General features: G+C 36.0%; 1 protein-coding gene across 11 annotated transcripts in view; it reads right to left on the bottom strand.

Annotated features, from left to right (window-relative positions):
- The window catches only part of LOC125654982 (alpha-(1,3)-fucosyltransferase C-like), a 121,557-nt gene that overhangs the window by 34,308 nt on the left and 72,204 nt on the right, over positions 1-15,045 (bottom strand). For 7 of the 11 annotated variants that reach the window (XM_048885093.2, XM_056145222.1, XM_048885089.2 and 4 more), the window contains 3 exons: positions 12,289-12,541; positions 11,962-12,096; positions 10,209-10,315 (listed from right to left, as the gene is read on the bottom strand). The gene's annotated coding sequence lies outside the window, so the exon portion shown is untranslated. Of the gene's footprint in view, positions 1-10,208; positions 10,316-11,908; positions 12,097-12,288; positions 12,542-15,045 lie in introns of all 11 variants that reach the window. The other 4 variants (XM_056145219.1, XM_048885092.2, XM_056145218.1 and 1 more) reach the window with 2 other exon arrangements.

Below are 15,045 nucleotides of genomic sequence, written 5' to 3'. Positions count from 1 at the left end.
GTTATAAACATGTAATTACTATTACAGATTACTTCTCTAAATGGGTGGAAGCTGTAGCTGTGCAAGATAAAACTGCAAACACCATAGCTGCCTTCCTCCTCAAAACCATTCTGCGACATGGTGCCCCACGCATACTGGTGACAGACAATGGCTCAGAATTCAAAAATCACATCGTTCAGGAGCTCACCAGTACCTATGGAATCCAACACATCTTCACAACAGCATACCACCCCCAAGCCAACGGCCTTGATGAAAGGACCAACCAGACGCTGAAGCAGAGTCTGAGAAAAGTTATGCATGATAATGAAGGTGACTGGCCAAAATACATCGACCATGTCGTTTCAGCCATCAATATGACCACTCAGTCGTCCACCGGCTACTCACCAGTCTATTTACGGGAGCTACGGACACCTAGGATGGGGCTTCAAAACGAAATTGAACCCTCAACAGAGGTAAGCTTTGCTGAAATTACCGATAATCGAATTAAGCACTCTATTGAATGCAGAAATAAAAATTTTCAGGAAGCCGAGGACAACATTTCCCGTGCCCAGGAGAAGCAGAAGACAGACTATGACAAGCGTCATAATATCATTCGGCACACCTTCCAAGTCAATGATAACGTTCTTCTACAGAACCTGAAGCGGAAGACAAAAAAGGGCCATAAGGAGGAGGAAAAATGGCTGGGTCCATACACCATCACTAAAATCAATAAATCTGGTGTTTTTACCCTTCTTTCCTTCGATGGGAAGCAAATCAAAAGGCATGGTGCACAACTAAAACCTTATATTTCAGGGGAGACCACTGAGAGCAGTCCACATGCAACCTCTTCATTGCAGGGACCAGCACTGGTGAACAGTGGAAGCAGTTTGACGACACCAACTTACTAAGAAAATTTAAGGACTTTATTTTTCATTTGGGTTTAAATTTTTATTCAAAATTATGGCTCATTTGAGGATACCTCCACGTGGTATGAGCTGGGCAATGATGTCACAAAATTACCTTCTTTCTTAGTCTTATTAAAAGAAGTGACATTAGCAGACATCCTCGTATTGTAAATATATATCTGTATCTAGTTTAAAAAGAACGCACTTTCACATTATGACCCCTGGTCTACTTTTTTGGGGATTGACAATGTTATGGTTTTGGCAATTATTTAATTAAGGAAATCAGAGGTCATGATTTGAAAAAGCTTGAATCTACAATACCTGAGAATGATTCCATATTAATAAGACTGATCACTGTTTGTAAACAAATTTCTTCATTCCTCCTATCTAAAACTAAATTGCCCATTGCCAATTGTGTTCCTCACTTACCCCTGAAGGGTTAAGATTTGAGCAAACTGCTTCACTACTTGAAGATGCTTACATATAACTATGAATAATCATGACTTTGCTGTTCTTGAGAAAAAGATTTTTACAGTTTCTTCCTATGTATTTGTATGTAAAACTTTGATCCCCTATTGTGTCCCATTCAACACCCGGGGGCCATGATTTGAGCAAACTTGAATCTGCAACTATGTCAGGAAGCTTTCATGTAAATCTCTGCTTTTCTAGCTCAGTGGTTCTTGAGAAGAAGATTCTTAAAGATTTATTCTATATATTTGTATGTAAAACTTTGACCCCCTACTGTGGTCCCATTCAACACCCGGGGGCCATGATTTGAACAAATTTGAGTCTGCAATATGCCAGGAAGCTTCAATGTAAATTTTAGCTTTTTTGGCCCAGTGGTTCTCGAAGATTTTTAAATGAAACCCACCCTATTTTTGCATTTTTATGATTATCTCCCCTTTGAAAGGCTCATGGCCCTTCATTTGAACAAACTTGAAAGCCCTTTACCCAAGGATGCTTTGGGCCAAGTTTGGTTGAAATTGGCTTAGTGGTTCTGGAGAAGAAGTCGAAAATGTAAAAAGTTTAGACAGACAACGGACAACAGGTGATCATAAAAGTTCACTTGAGGTTTCAGCCGGTTTTGCTATTTTGATATATAGCCTATCAAACTCCAGTAAGATGAGGGTGATACCAGACAGTCAACATTAGAAAGTGAACTGTTTCAAAATTACTTGTTGATATATTACAAATATGCGTGATGCTGTTTTATAACTGACCTTTAGGATGTTTCTTAGTGTTAACCATAGACCGAGTCCATGTCAAATGGCACTGGTCTATAACAATTGTAATTGGGATATAACAAAATGTGTATGTTAATTTTCTTAGTTTAAAGCAATTGAGTTATCCCACAAGTCAACGTCTGATAAACGTTATGAGGAAAAGAGAACACCTTTTTGGAAATGGAAAGAAAATATGCTTTATAAGTACTTTAAAAGTCAATAAAAATGTTTTAAATTTGTGTTATTTTTTTTCAATGTTGCGGTCTATGCCAATTCGATGAGGTCTATGTCATCTAGTTTTGGCATAAACCCAGTCTGTACTAAGTTTTAAACGAATTTCGAAAACTGCTTTTCTGTTACTTTAACTTTAATTCAGAAAAATATACTGACAACACGTCACACCAGCATATTTCTTTTCTGTTTTACCACACCCAAACATATAAAAGATGTGGTGACTACAAATGAAGGGAAGAAATGCATTAAAATGCACCATTTTAAATCATTCTTTTTAAATGGGCTAACCTCCCCCCAAACCCCACAGTAAGGTATAGATTTGCCACTGTATTTGACTGCAACCTGATGTTATTAAAGAACAGACGTAGCTCAAAAACTGCAAATTCACATGAAATTATGCTACTCTACAGATTACTTCGAAAAAAATGTATAATTCAAATCCAACAAAAAAATCAACAGACTGATTGAAATGGATCACAGATTAAAATGTATCACAATGAGGGAAATTGGGATGTTTTGGAGAATTGACAAATTCAATGCAGAAAGAATTAAAAGGATCAGTAAATGATGTCATAATACTTGCCCTTTGACCCCTAAATATCAAGGCTCTACCATATAGAAATTTCATGCAAATGATTATGCACATTTTTACTGTATGCTCGAGAATGTCCAATATATAGGATGTTCTCTATTCGTTTTTCACAGGGTAAATAATTCATATTTTCATTCCAAAGATAATTGATTATTGCATTAGTATGCAAGGTGAAGATAACGAACAGTATAAATTTTCTTCTGGCATGTTTTCAAAGAAATGAATTTAAACTAATTTCACGTGCTTTGAACTACGTGAAGTAAATTATTTTAATGGGATATGAACTCCACATCTCCATTCTTAACATTAATTCAACATAAATTATCCACTTTTCAAATACTGAATGTCTGATATCATCATTGAAAAACACTAGATATATCTATAGATATGATGTTTACCTAGAAATGTAAACCTGAGTCGGTCAAAAACAGGCACCTATCTTCTTAGTCAGGTTAGTGTTACATAACCATGATAAGTTTATTGGATTGGCTAGTTGTGCTTTGTGCTCATTTAATTACAAATGAAAATTAGTCATGGGGCTTGGATTATTCTGACCACAAACTATGTCGAAAATCTGCTTTAAATTCATAATTCATAAGTAATTGCGCAAAAAATTAAAACTAAATACCTAAGCATTTCAACATCTACATAAAAATATTTCATTGACATAGCTGATGGCTTTTCGATATTAAAAAACACAATAGAGGAAATTCGAGTCACAACTTTGTTTTGAATTAAACTGGTACAGTGTGATCATGATTCGCATTTATTCATACTAGCAATTAAATCATAGACAATAAAAACAATATTATTTACTTTTTCTTTTTAAACCACTATCTTACTTTCAGGGTATTGTTATCATAATCATAATGATATAAATCAGTCAAGACTAGATCGCTCGAGTACAGGACGACATAATCCGAGATTCCTCTGACTCTTACCCCCGCTTTTATATTTGACATGTGCGGGGGAGAGTCAGAGCGGACTCCATATTGAAAAGTGGGAATTCAGCGACACCAGCTGGTGTCGCTGCTTTACCTACCTCTTACAACTTTATTTCGCGGACCCATCTTCCAAGACGCGAGGATTCAGTTATCGGAAGATTATTCTACAAATACATCATGATTAATACGATGCTATCGCCGTTTAAACGATGGAATTTTGTGTTTACATGTGCTGACGTCGTGCGCAAAGAAATCAAATGGCGAGACGGCGACCTAATTCAAGTGATGCTCCATTTGTCGGTGTTAGGGCCGTTTAAACGGCGATAGCATCGCATTAATCATGATTTATTTATAGATTTATCTTCCGTTAACTGAATTCTCACGTCTTGGAAGATAGATCCGCGAAATAAAGTTGTAAGAGGTAGGTAAAGCAGCGACACCAGCTGGTGTCGCTGAATTCCCACTTTTCAATATGGAGTCCGCTCTGACTCTCCCCCGCACATGTCAAATATAAAAGCGGGGGTAAGAGTCAGAGGAATCTCGGATTAAGGACGACATTGGTGGGATGCCGATCTCGATGATTCTTGCATGTAAAATGAATAATTATTAGTAAGTTTCTGTTGATATTTTTGCTAAAGGAGCTGCACTAGTTATATAATTTAATATATTAGTTAAAATGCACGTCTTCTTATTAAAATATGTGCATAAATGAAGTTCATATGCCGATCACAATTTCAGATGTAGAATTAAAAACCAAAGCATTTTCTGGTTTTTAAAACAAAATAATTCAATAATACCAATTGTTTTATTGTCTTTTGGTTTTTTTTTCATCACCAAACTTCACACTAATTGCTGATTACAACCATATAAAATGTTTACAATTACCTATGGGTCGAATTATGCGAGCGTCGAACAGCAGGGCTACCGCTATATTTAGAGCGACCCTGAGCACCAGCGACCGTGGTCACCGCTACACCGGGAAAGATGGACCGAAGCATGCATTTTGTAAAACGATTCTTGTGTTGTTAAATAATCGAGAATCTTATTTGAGATGTCTGATTCGGTTCACTAAACAACTTAGCATCACCTAGCAGAGTTCATCTTTCACCGTAAGCACTTAACACTAATTTTAGAATATGTAAACAAGTTGTAAGTTAGGCCTATTCCGTAATTCAACAACATATCACAGGAACTGGTAATTTAATATGTAGTAATAATACTGCTACCCTTTATAAAACCACAAGGATGGTGGGTGACGATAATTTTAAGAACTATTTTGAAACGAAGTGTTGAGTGAAGTATCAGCCCTTGTAGCCCCCCGCCCCCCCCCCCCCCCCCCCCCCCCAATAGCAGCTGATTAGGGGATGGTACGGTATATGGTATACCCACACTATTATTAATACACTGACAAATTACCGGTTCCTGTGAACATATTTTAACACCTGACGACATATGAAGGGTTGTGAATAGTGAATGTGAGCAACTGCATGTGAATGCACGGGCAATGGAAGTTGATGTAAATAGATACATGTAGTATGTGCATGTATATATATTTATACATGCACATACTATATATTTACATTAACTTACAGTGCCCGTGTGTGAATGAGTATTTCATAGTGTTCTTGTCTGCTTGTTGCAATAATATAGTCCCGTCCAATTTTATATGGAGATTTTTGTGCAAGGTTATATGTATACAATTAAAATTGCATGGGGAAAAGTTTAGTAATGCAGAGCTCTAATATCCTTTATTATCTCTCATGTTTTTTAGACATTTATTCACAAACACATAAGCCGACACATAAGAGTTTATAATTACTATATATATTTAAAAATTAATGTCATGCCTTGGCTTTTAAGTATATTTTAAGAATCATGACAAACAACACTTTTTAAGATACAATTTTCTGTTTTATTGTTATATTCATGGAATAAAAATCCCATCCTGTGCTTTATTTGGGATATCTATTCCCATTCATGCTCAAATAGGATATTTACTGCCATTTCATGTTCATTATGGGACATTTCCTCCTATGGGACATTGTATCCCATAATAAGTTTAAATATGGGAGTTAAAATCCTATGGAAGAAATTATATTTTTTCTCCCACAGGATTTTTGGTGGGAGTGAAAATCCCCCAGGTGGGATTAAAAATCCCTCCAAAATCCCATGGGATTTTTTGATTTCAGGTGAAATATCTTAAAAACTACAATAGTTACAAGTGTAAATGTTGGTGCATGTCTTGTGAACATAAAATCCCATCTTTTTTTGTAAAGGGTTTATTTGTATCCTTAATAAAAGGGTTGGCGAAACTCCGGACTTTTGTCGTGTCCAGAGTTAAATGTCGCACTGTTCTTACTTTAATAGAACGCTATCGCATCATATTACCCACAATGCAATTATTGTACAGACATCACAATATTTACAAGTTTATCGAATATAGCAACGTTTTACACACCATACATGGGGATCATTGTATTTGAGAAACACTTTGTTTATTTGGTGTCATTTTTCAATGTTGAAATATGACCCCCACTTCTTGACTTATGGACTGTACAGAAACTTTTGATATATTTGGGGCATTCTTTTAATGTTGAAATATGACCCCTTAGTACATGTACCTGACTGAGATATGGATTACAGAGAAACTTTGTGTTTATTTTGCGTCATTTTTCAATGTGGAAATATGACCCCACCAGAAATGATCTCTTGAAGGTAACATGGTAGTTGTGGACTGTAGAGAAACCATTTTGTACATTGAGGGTCATTTGTCAATGTTCATATTTGAACCCACCAGAAATGCTCTATTGTCTACGGGTCATTTTATAACAATGGTAGAAATTTCACGCTTGGGAGGGTAGTTAATTAACGATCTGGGTCAACGTTGAAAATTGATCAAACACCCGTTGAAAAATGACATCTGGGGTCATTTTTCAACGGGGTCACTATTTAATGTTACACCGGAACTATTTTTCTCTCTCTAAATTTACATCGCAACACTGTTTTGGGCCTTCTATGGAATAGAAAGTTAACGTGTGCAATAAGATACTTCGGTTCAATACACATTGTTTTCTCGTTGTCAAGCAAGACTTATAAAATCTACTCATGTAGAAATCATGGGTATAAAACATCTTTCTCTGTATGATATGATGATCGAATAGACCTAATAGATTAAAACAAAGATGTCATCATTAATGATTTACCAAGTAAACATTGTCCTGTTCGTTTTGAACATGGATGTAAAGCAAACGTCTATGATTGGAAATACAGGGGGGGGGGGGTATTGTTTCATCGCTTGATCCACCTTTCAACAAAGCATTAAAAATCATACGTCCCATATCAGATGACGTCAGTCACATTGACGTGGATCGCCACTTTTTCATTGGTGTACGTTTGATAAAGTATCTCAAAAATACATACAATGCAATCATTTATGTTTATCAGCTTTTATTACCCAAACCCTCTGCTCGCCGTAGCTCGTTTTTGCTGTCATTAAAAATCTGAACAAAACAAAACAGTGATTGAGATGAAAAATTGTCATTTATTACAATACCAAATGACGAAAGAAATCATCAACAGAAGATTCTGGTGAGAATCGGCTCCATGTTGTACATGTACGTTAAATAAGCATCAAAAATATTAATATCAATAAATGTATATAAATATACATCCGTAAAATCATCGACAGGATAAATTCGTTATATAGACATTTAGAGAGATAATACGGAAATATATAGAATCCTTTAAAAAAAATCATACTGGGCGAGGCGTAATGTGATTTTTCTTTCAGGGACCCCATATATTTCCGTATTACTCCTCTAAGTGTCTACATAACTAACAAGAGGCCCAGGGGCCTTATAGGTCACCTGAGTATCATGTAACAACCTTCCAATGTTTGAATTAGGTTTGTGTTTAAATATAAGAATTTTACTTTTGGATGGAAGAAACATTGAATAGCTATGTGGTCAGCCCCGCCTTTGCACCAGAACCCCTGACCCAGGGGCCATAAATTTCAGTTTTGAAAGAAGCATCCTTGATCATCATTATCATACTACTAGTTTGTCTACTTAATACCCAGCAGCAGAGGAGAAGATTTTCAAAGAAATAAAATGCATTTTCACTATATGATCAATAGGGCCCCACCCTAATACCAGAACCCCTGACCCAGGGGCCATGAATTTCACAATTTTGAAAGAGGAATCCTTGCTCATCATAACCATGCTATTGGTTTGTCTACTTAATACCCAAGGACAGAGAAGAAGGTTTTCAAAGAAATAATGCATTTTCACTATATGACTTATAGAGCCCCACCCTAGCACCAGAACCCCTGATCCAGGGGCTATGAATTTCACAATTTTTAACAAGAGGTACTGTGAGCAATGCTCACTAAGAATACCCCCCGCTTACCCCAATCTCCCAAAGGGTGTTGGTAATAGGTATAAACTACCTCTTTTCTGAGTGTTGCTACTTCGATGTCCAGTGCGCATGACCTTTGACCTTTTGACCCCAAAATCGATAGGGAACATCTTCATCCCATGGGTAGTCCATATGTATGATATGGTGACTGTAGGTGGAAAGGATAACGCTTTAGAGCCCGGAAACCATATTGCTACTTCGATGTCCAGTGCGCTTGACCTTTGACCTTTTGACCCCAAAATCGATAGGGAACATCTTCATCCTATGGGTAGTCCATATGTATGATATGGTGACTGTAGGTGGAAAGGATAACACTTTAGAACCCGGAAACCATATTGCTACTTCAATGTCCAGTGCGCTTGACCTTTGACCTTTTGACCCCAAAATCGATAGGGAACATCTTCATCCCAAGGTAGTCCATATATATGATATGGTGACTGTAGGTGGAAAGGATAACACTTTAGAGCCCGGAAACCATATTGCTACTTCGATGTCCAGTGTGCTTGACCTTTGACCTTTTGACCCCAAAATCGATAGGGAACATCTTCATCCCATGGGTAGTCCATATATATGATATGGTGACGGTAGGTGGAAAGGATAACACTTTAGAGCCCGGAAACCATATTGCTACTTCGATGTCCAGTGTGCTTGACCTTTGACCTTTTGACCCCAAAATCGATAGGGAACATCTTCATCCCATGGGTAGTCCATATATATGATATGGTGACGGTAGGTGGAAAGGATAATGCTTTAGAGCCCGGAAACCATTGCGTCTACAGACGGACAACCCGATTCTAGTATACCCCCCACAACTTGTTGCGGGGGGTATAAAGAGGCATCCTTGCTCATCATTACCATGCTATTAGTTTGTCTACTTAATACCCAGAGACAGAGAAGAAGATTTTCAAAGAATTTCTACATTTTCACTATATGACCAATAGAGCCCCACCCTAACACAAGAACCCCTGCCCCAGGGGCCATGAATTTCACAATTTTGGTAGAGGTCTCAACGCTCATTATAATTATGCCCACAGTTTGGCTTCTTGATGTCCAGGAGTAAAGAAGAAGATTTTTTAAAATTACACTCATTTTGATGGTTTTTGCCCCACCCCTCAGGCCCCAGGGGGGCAGGGACCACGAATTTCACAATTTTGTTCCCCTCCACCCACAGATGCTATATGCCAAAATTGGTTGAAATTGGTTCAGGGGTTTCAGAGAAGAAGCTGAAAATGTTCAAATGTTAACGCACGACGAACGACGCACGACGAACGACGACGGACAAAAACAGATAGCAATAGGTCACCTGAATGAATTCAGGTGACCTAATAATATCAAGCGTGCATGTAGAGGAACGAAGGGGACCAATGTTTATAAAAATAAATAAATTTCTGCACTTTTTTGTTTATAAAAATAAATCAATTTCTGCACTTCTACTTGCGAATGCTACATGCAAAAGTTATTCCCTACAATAGGTTGTGGACAATGCAGGCAGTGACCCCATGCACGCACCTGTGATCACCAGGACGGTCAACATAGGATGCAATACATTATTTAGATCTTGTAAATTCCCACAATAATTTTATTGTAAAAAGTTTTTTTTTTCCTTCGACTGTTATCATTTAGATTACATTTTGAGATGAACTGATATTAATCTATTTCATTAAAGTTTTGTTGTAGACAGTATTTTTATGTAAATATGTCTTTGTAAATAAAATTTGATATTTATCATATTTCCTTTTCGGGTTGAATACAGCGATTATAAATAAAAGTTGTTGTGATAATATGACTTGTATTCTGTCATCAATAGATTTCATAGTAATGACATTCATTCAGTGATACTATTTATATTTACGGATGACCTTTGACTGTATTCAATTTAAATATTTCATGGTTCATTGTAGTTCGATTAGCTTACCTGATTTGGCGGGTGTTCACTTTCCCGGTAGCACTAGTTCGTGCTTCATGTATTTGCAGACAAGTACCTTTATCAGACTTTTCTCTACAATGCTTTAATTCAGGAATCTGAAATACAGTATGTGGTTATCAAATGAGTAGATACATATTTCAATTCATTCTTGTGTTCTCTTTGTATTTTTTTTACTGTGTGAGATATAAATAATTTAAGGCATGCCAATTTGTAATCACAGTTTCCTATGAGTTACGGTGTCAAATGCCTTCCTAAAGTCCACTGTACGTTTAAGCATGTCCATCTGTTTCCGGTGGTCGAATGCTTACAATGTGATAATAAGTTGACTTCCCCTCAAAGTGATTACGTATAAATCCGCACTATAAGGTTGTTACATATAAAATATATTGATTGATTGATTGTTTTCCGCCACACTCAACAATTTTTCAGTTATCTGTTGGCGCCCAGTTTTTATTGGTGGAAAAGAGAACCCAGATACAATGTACCTGGGAAGAGACCACCGACCTTCCGAAAGTAAACTGGGAAACTTTCTCACTTACCGACGCGAGCGGAAATATAATGTCGTTCTAGGAGTTTTAAAATATCACTACATATGGTATATGTTTCAGTGTTTTACAACACAAGACTATAGTCTATAATCACTGGCAATGTAATACTCCACGCCATTTTGAATCTTTACCCAGTTATATCGAACAATGCGAGTGAATCTTTACCCAGTTATATCGAACAATGCGAGTGAAATGTTTCAAACTGTGAATAATAATAATTACTGGTCTTTTCAAATTATGAATCGGGGTTAAAATTTTACCCACCCACCCACCCCCCGAAAAAAATTTGATACTTAAGGGATGAAATATCGACACCGGCTAGCAGAGCTTACCAAAACAATAGCAGGCCCTCGATCTTTGTCAAAGGACAGTTTTGAACTATATAGGCAAATTTATATATATAAAAAAATTCACATGGGAGATATCCTATATTTGAAATGAAATTACAAGTGTAATACTTAGAATATTTTAGGGTACTTGTGAAGGGTAGCCGAGTGCTTAACTAAAAAAAAGTATATATACAACATGTAATTCTTATCATGATGCCTACGAAACCAAGACACGTGGTCAGTTGCTGGTGAAATTTAGATTAAACATACATAGTCCAGCAAAAGGTCTGTAGCTGAGAGGGATGGCGGATAGCCTCAGACAAAGGGGAGATTTTCAAGAAGGGTATACCGAGTTTTTGATTGTGCACGTGGCTAACTCCCACCACACGGTACTCTATGGTGGGGTTTGGGTAATGTGCGGAGATAGCCCAAATGAGAAAAAATGAAAGCAAGAAAGGGGCACCTGCTCAGAGCATGTTTTGTTCACCAGCACCAATAAGTATAGCTTACATGTAATTTAGAGTCAATATAGATTAACTACACCAATGTGAAATGTATTGAGATAAAAAGGGATTTATTTTTTTTCATTAGTCTGTCATAATCTGACTTTGATGTATGCCTCCTATACCCACGCGTTTCAGAATTAAAAAAAAGTTCCCTGTCACATACATGTACCTTAGCGTGCAATAGCGTCAACTTGTACCTGGTACATTTCGGTATGGATGAAAATTATTACCCGCTAAAATTCTCTAGAAAATGGGAACATTTTAAAACTAACAAATAATAACTGTTTAATAAACCCGATACTGACCTCATGTGTGATAAGCTGTTTAATAAACCCGATACAATAAACCCGATACTAACCTCATGTGTGATATTCCTGACCAGGAAATTGAAATTAAACATCCTGTCTCATTAATTCATCCACTGGTGCAATGCGTTCATCCGGGATACAAATTACGGCATTTGGTAAACCACTTTATGTTCAAATGACAGGTCCTAAGGAGCACGACTTGAGTGTTAATCGGTCACATGAAAACCGGAAATGCAAAACAATCCATAAGGGTTTTTTTTGTCACTTTTTGTGAGAGGAACAACTTAATGCTGTACGTAATGACTGCTAAGATCAGATAGAACGTGAAGATTGATTTCTTAGTACCCTATTAGAATTTTAAAAACAAAACTTCTTACCTTAAAACACGTGAATTTGTGTCCGAGTCCGCCGCTTTCCTAGAAATCACTCACTCTGCCATAACGTTTGCTGGCGTTAAAGATGCATACAATCTGCTGGAAATGTCGACTGGTCACTAACCGGTCGATAGTTGTCGTGGTCTTACCCGCTGACTTCCTATAATTCCCTAAAGCTTTGCACTGGTCATCTGACACCAAGAACGTAAGATTGGTCAGTCACCACGAAGAGGCGTTGAGGTTATACCACGGGCACCTGTAGTGTGGATAATTAACGTGTAATAGATTTTATGTACACAACACCTCTCTACCCAATAAAAAAAAATAAATGGTTATACGGTGTAAATATATCATCAACGATTAATACAAATCATTATAAAACAATCATTTATGATTAATACATAATTATAAGACAGTGTTTTATGATTAATATATAATTATAAGACAATATTGTACGATTATAAGACTGGTTTTTTTTTTATGATTAATATATAATTATAAGGCAGTGTTTGATGATTAATACATAATTATAACACAGTGTTTTATGATTAAAGGACACGTCGCATGTTTTTAAACTTTTTAATTTTTTCAGCAAAATTAATTCATTTCATGCCTAAAAACTACTTTACATGTGTTTTAAATGAAACAGTTTGCGTAGTTTTCGAGTTTGAAAGCGATGAAATTCAAATCTTGCGATATGCATATTTTCTTCGATAGTTTACGCGCCATTATCTGTGACGTCATATGCGACCTCGAGCTAGAAGATTTGAAAACAGTTGATAACCATTTCATAAAGAGATTAGATTTAATTGACAAACAAACAATTATCACATTAACAGCTTGTAAATAACACTGCATTAGGGTGTTTTGTGCCGTTTAAGGGTGTACTTGCTGTCAGTAGAGAGGATTTGGACTGGGTTGTTTTTTTTTTTCAATTTTCGAAGGAAGGTATGAGAGACAAAACGTGAATATTTTTTGTCGGCACAACGACTTTGCCATAAAAAAACCCCAGTAGAATTTGTCCCTGTACTTTTTCAAACAAACACTTGGACAAAGACGTAGATAAACTGCGAGAAAATGGTTCTATCGAAGCTACGCACTGTTACATATAGGCCTACGGCATATGTTTTCCGTTCTGCTCTCGAATTCAATACACACTCGTACCAACTGACCTTCACCTTGTAACAACATATAGGCAGAACTTTGCTAGCAGTGTCTACCAAATGGTAGTTTTAAAAAAGAAATTTAAAGATAAAAGATAATTGAACTTTCAATTATAAATAATAAAATATAATATTTCCCGACTTTGAATTGAATTATAATGGGTCCTACTAAACAGAGTACTCTAGAGTACTATAGAGTACGCTAGTAAAATTTCATAATTTAATGCAATTTAATTGTTTATTTATATGTATACCACTTAAATAAACATGATTATAAAATAATATTGCAAAATTTATCAAAAGTATTTGCTTTTTAGCGATATTTTGACCAAAAAACAACTGTTACATTAAAGTTATTGACGATTTATGGCATCACGATCCCGATTATTACTATTTTGTTTGGAGAAAGAATTAAGCGATGTGACATATTGCGTCAGTAATTAATTTTACGTATGATTGATAGTTATTTAGAATTGAATAATTGCTGGTCTTTAAAAACACATCCAGTGTTGATTTAAAACCACAGCGACAATCACCAAAGAAATCATCTTCATAGATGTAATCATTTCATTTTTATGTTAATCTAAATACCACTGAATGATTTATTTTCATGGAATTCATTGTTCAGTTGACTAAAAAAGACTTAACACTTTAAAAATAAGATTAAGGCATAATCTTGGGAAATTTAGTGTAATGCGCTGGTACTTTATATACATATGTAGTTAAATTTGATTGGGATCAAACGGTAAACTGTAATTCAAAATATTTTCTAAATATAATGAAAACAAACATAATATATTCCAGATATATATTTATAAGGTTAAACTGAAGTAAGAACACCTACAAACAGCATTAAATCATGAAATTTTACCAGCGTACTCTAGCGTACTCTGTTTAGTAGGACAGAATTATACTGCTTTCATTTTTTTTAAGGAACGCGTACGTGTTTACAACAACAGCACGCCGCGCTCCCACTTCCTAAGTAACAACGTGTTGATAACAAAAAGAAATGATTAGGCGTAATAAAATTGCTTTAATAAAATAATTTAAAGTATTGTGATTTTCACAACAAGTTTGATCATTATTATTTTTTTTTTTCCGAAATGCACCCGTGACAGTAGGCCTAGTTGTCAATGATACATAATCGTATCATAATATAGGCCTACCTAACTTCTCCAAAAATAAATTTAATAATAATTGCACTGTTTATTTTAGAAAAGCAACAACGCTAATTACAGTTGTTTAGAGAAATGGCATTACCAAATTGTGTTTAGACAGTGATCCCATGTAAACATTATTTACTCGCAAATTTATGCAGATTTCATACTCGCTTTTCTCGCTACATTTGGGTCGCTATTTGTATGCACTGGTGGCTAAAAGATATAAGACTCTGGAAATTTGTCAACATCGAAATAAATGTTATCCATGGTAAATAAATTAGGCCCCTAAAACCCGAGCATTTAAAAATATCTAACACTACTTTTACAACAAGTTGATCGACGAAGGTCGCATATGACGTCACTGTACCACGTGACAACCTATCTAATTAACTAGGCTTTTTGAAATCGGGGCTTAGATTTAAGTCCGTATTGTGGCT

Source organism: Ostrea edulis, chromosome 7, assembly GCF_947568905.1.
Source record: "Ostrea edulis chromosome 7, xbOstEdul1.1, whole genome shotgun sequence".
In the NCBI taxonomy this organism is placed as follows: Eukaryota; Metazoa; Mollusca; class Bivalvia; order Ostreida; family Ostreidae; genus Ostrea; species Ostrea edulis.
This window is presented reverse-complemented; position numbering and strand designations above follow the sequence as displayed.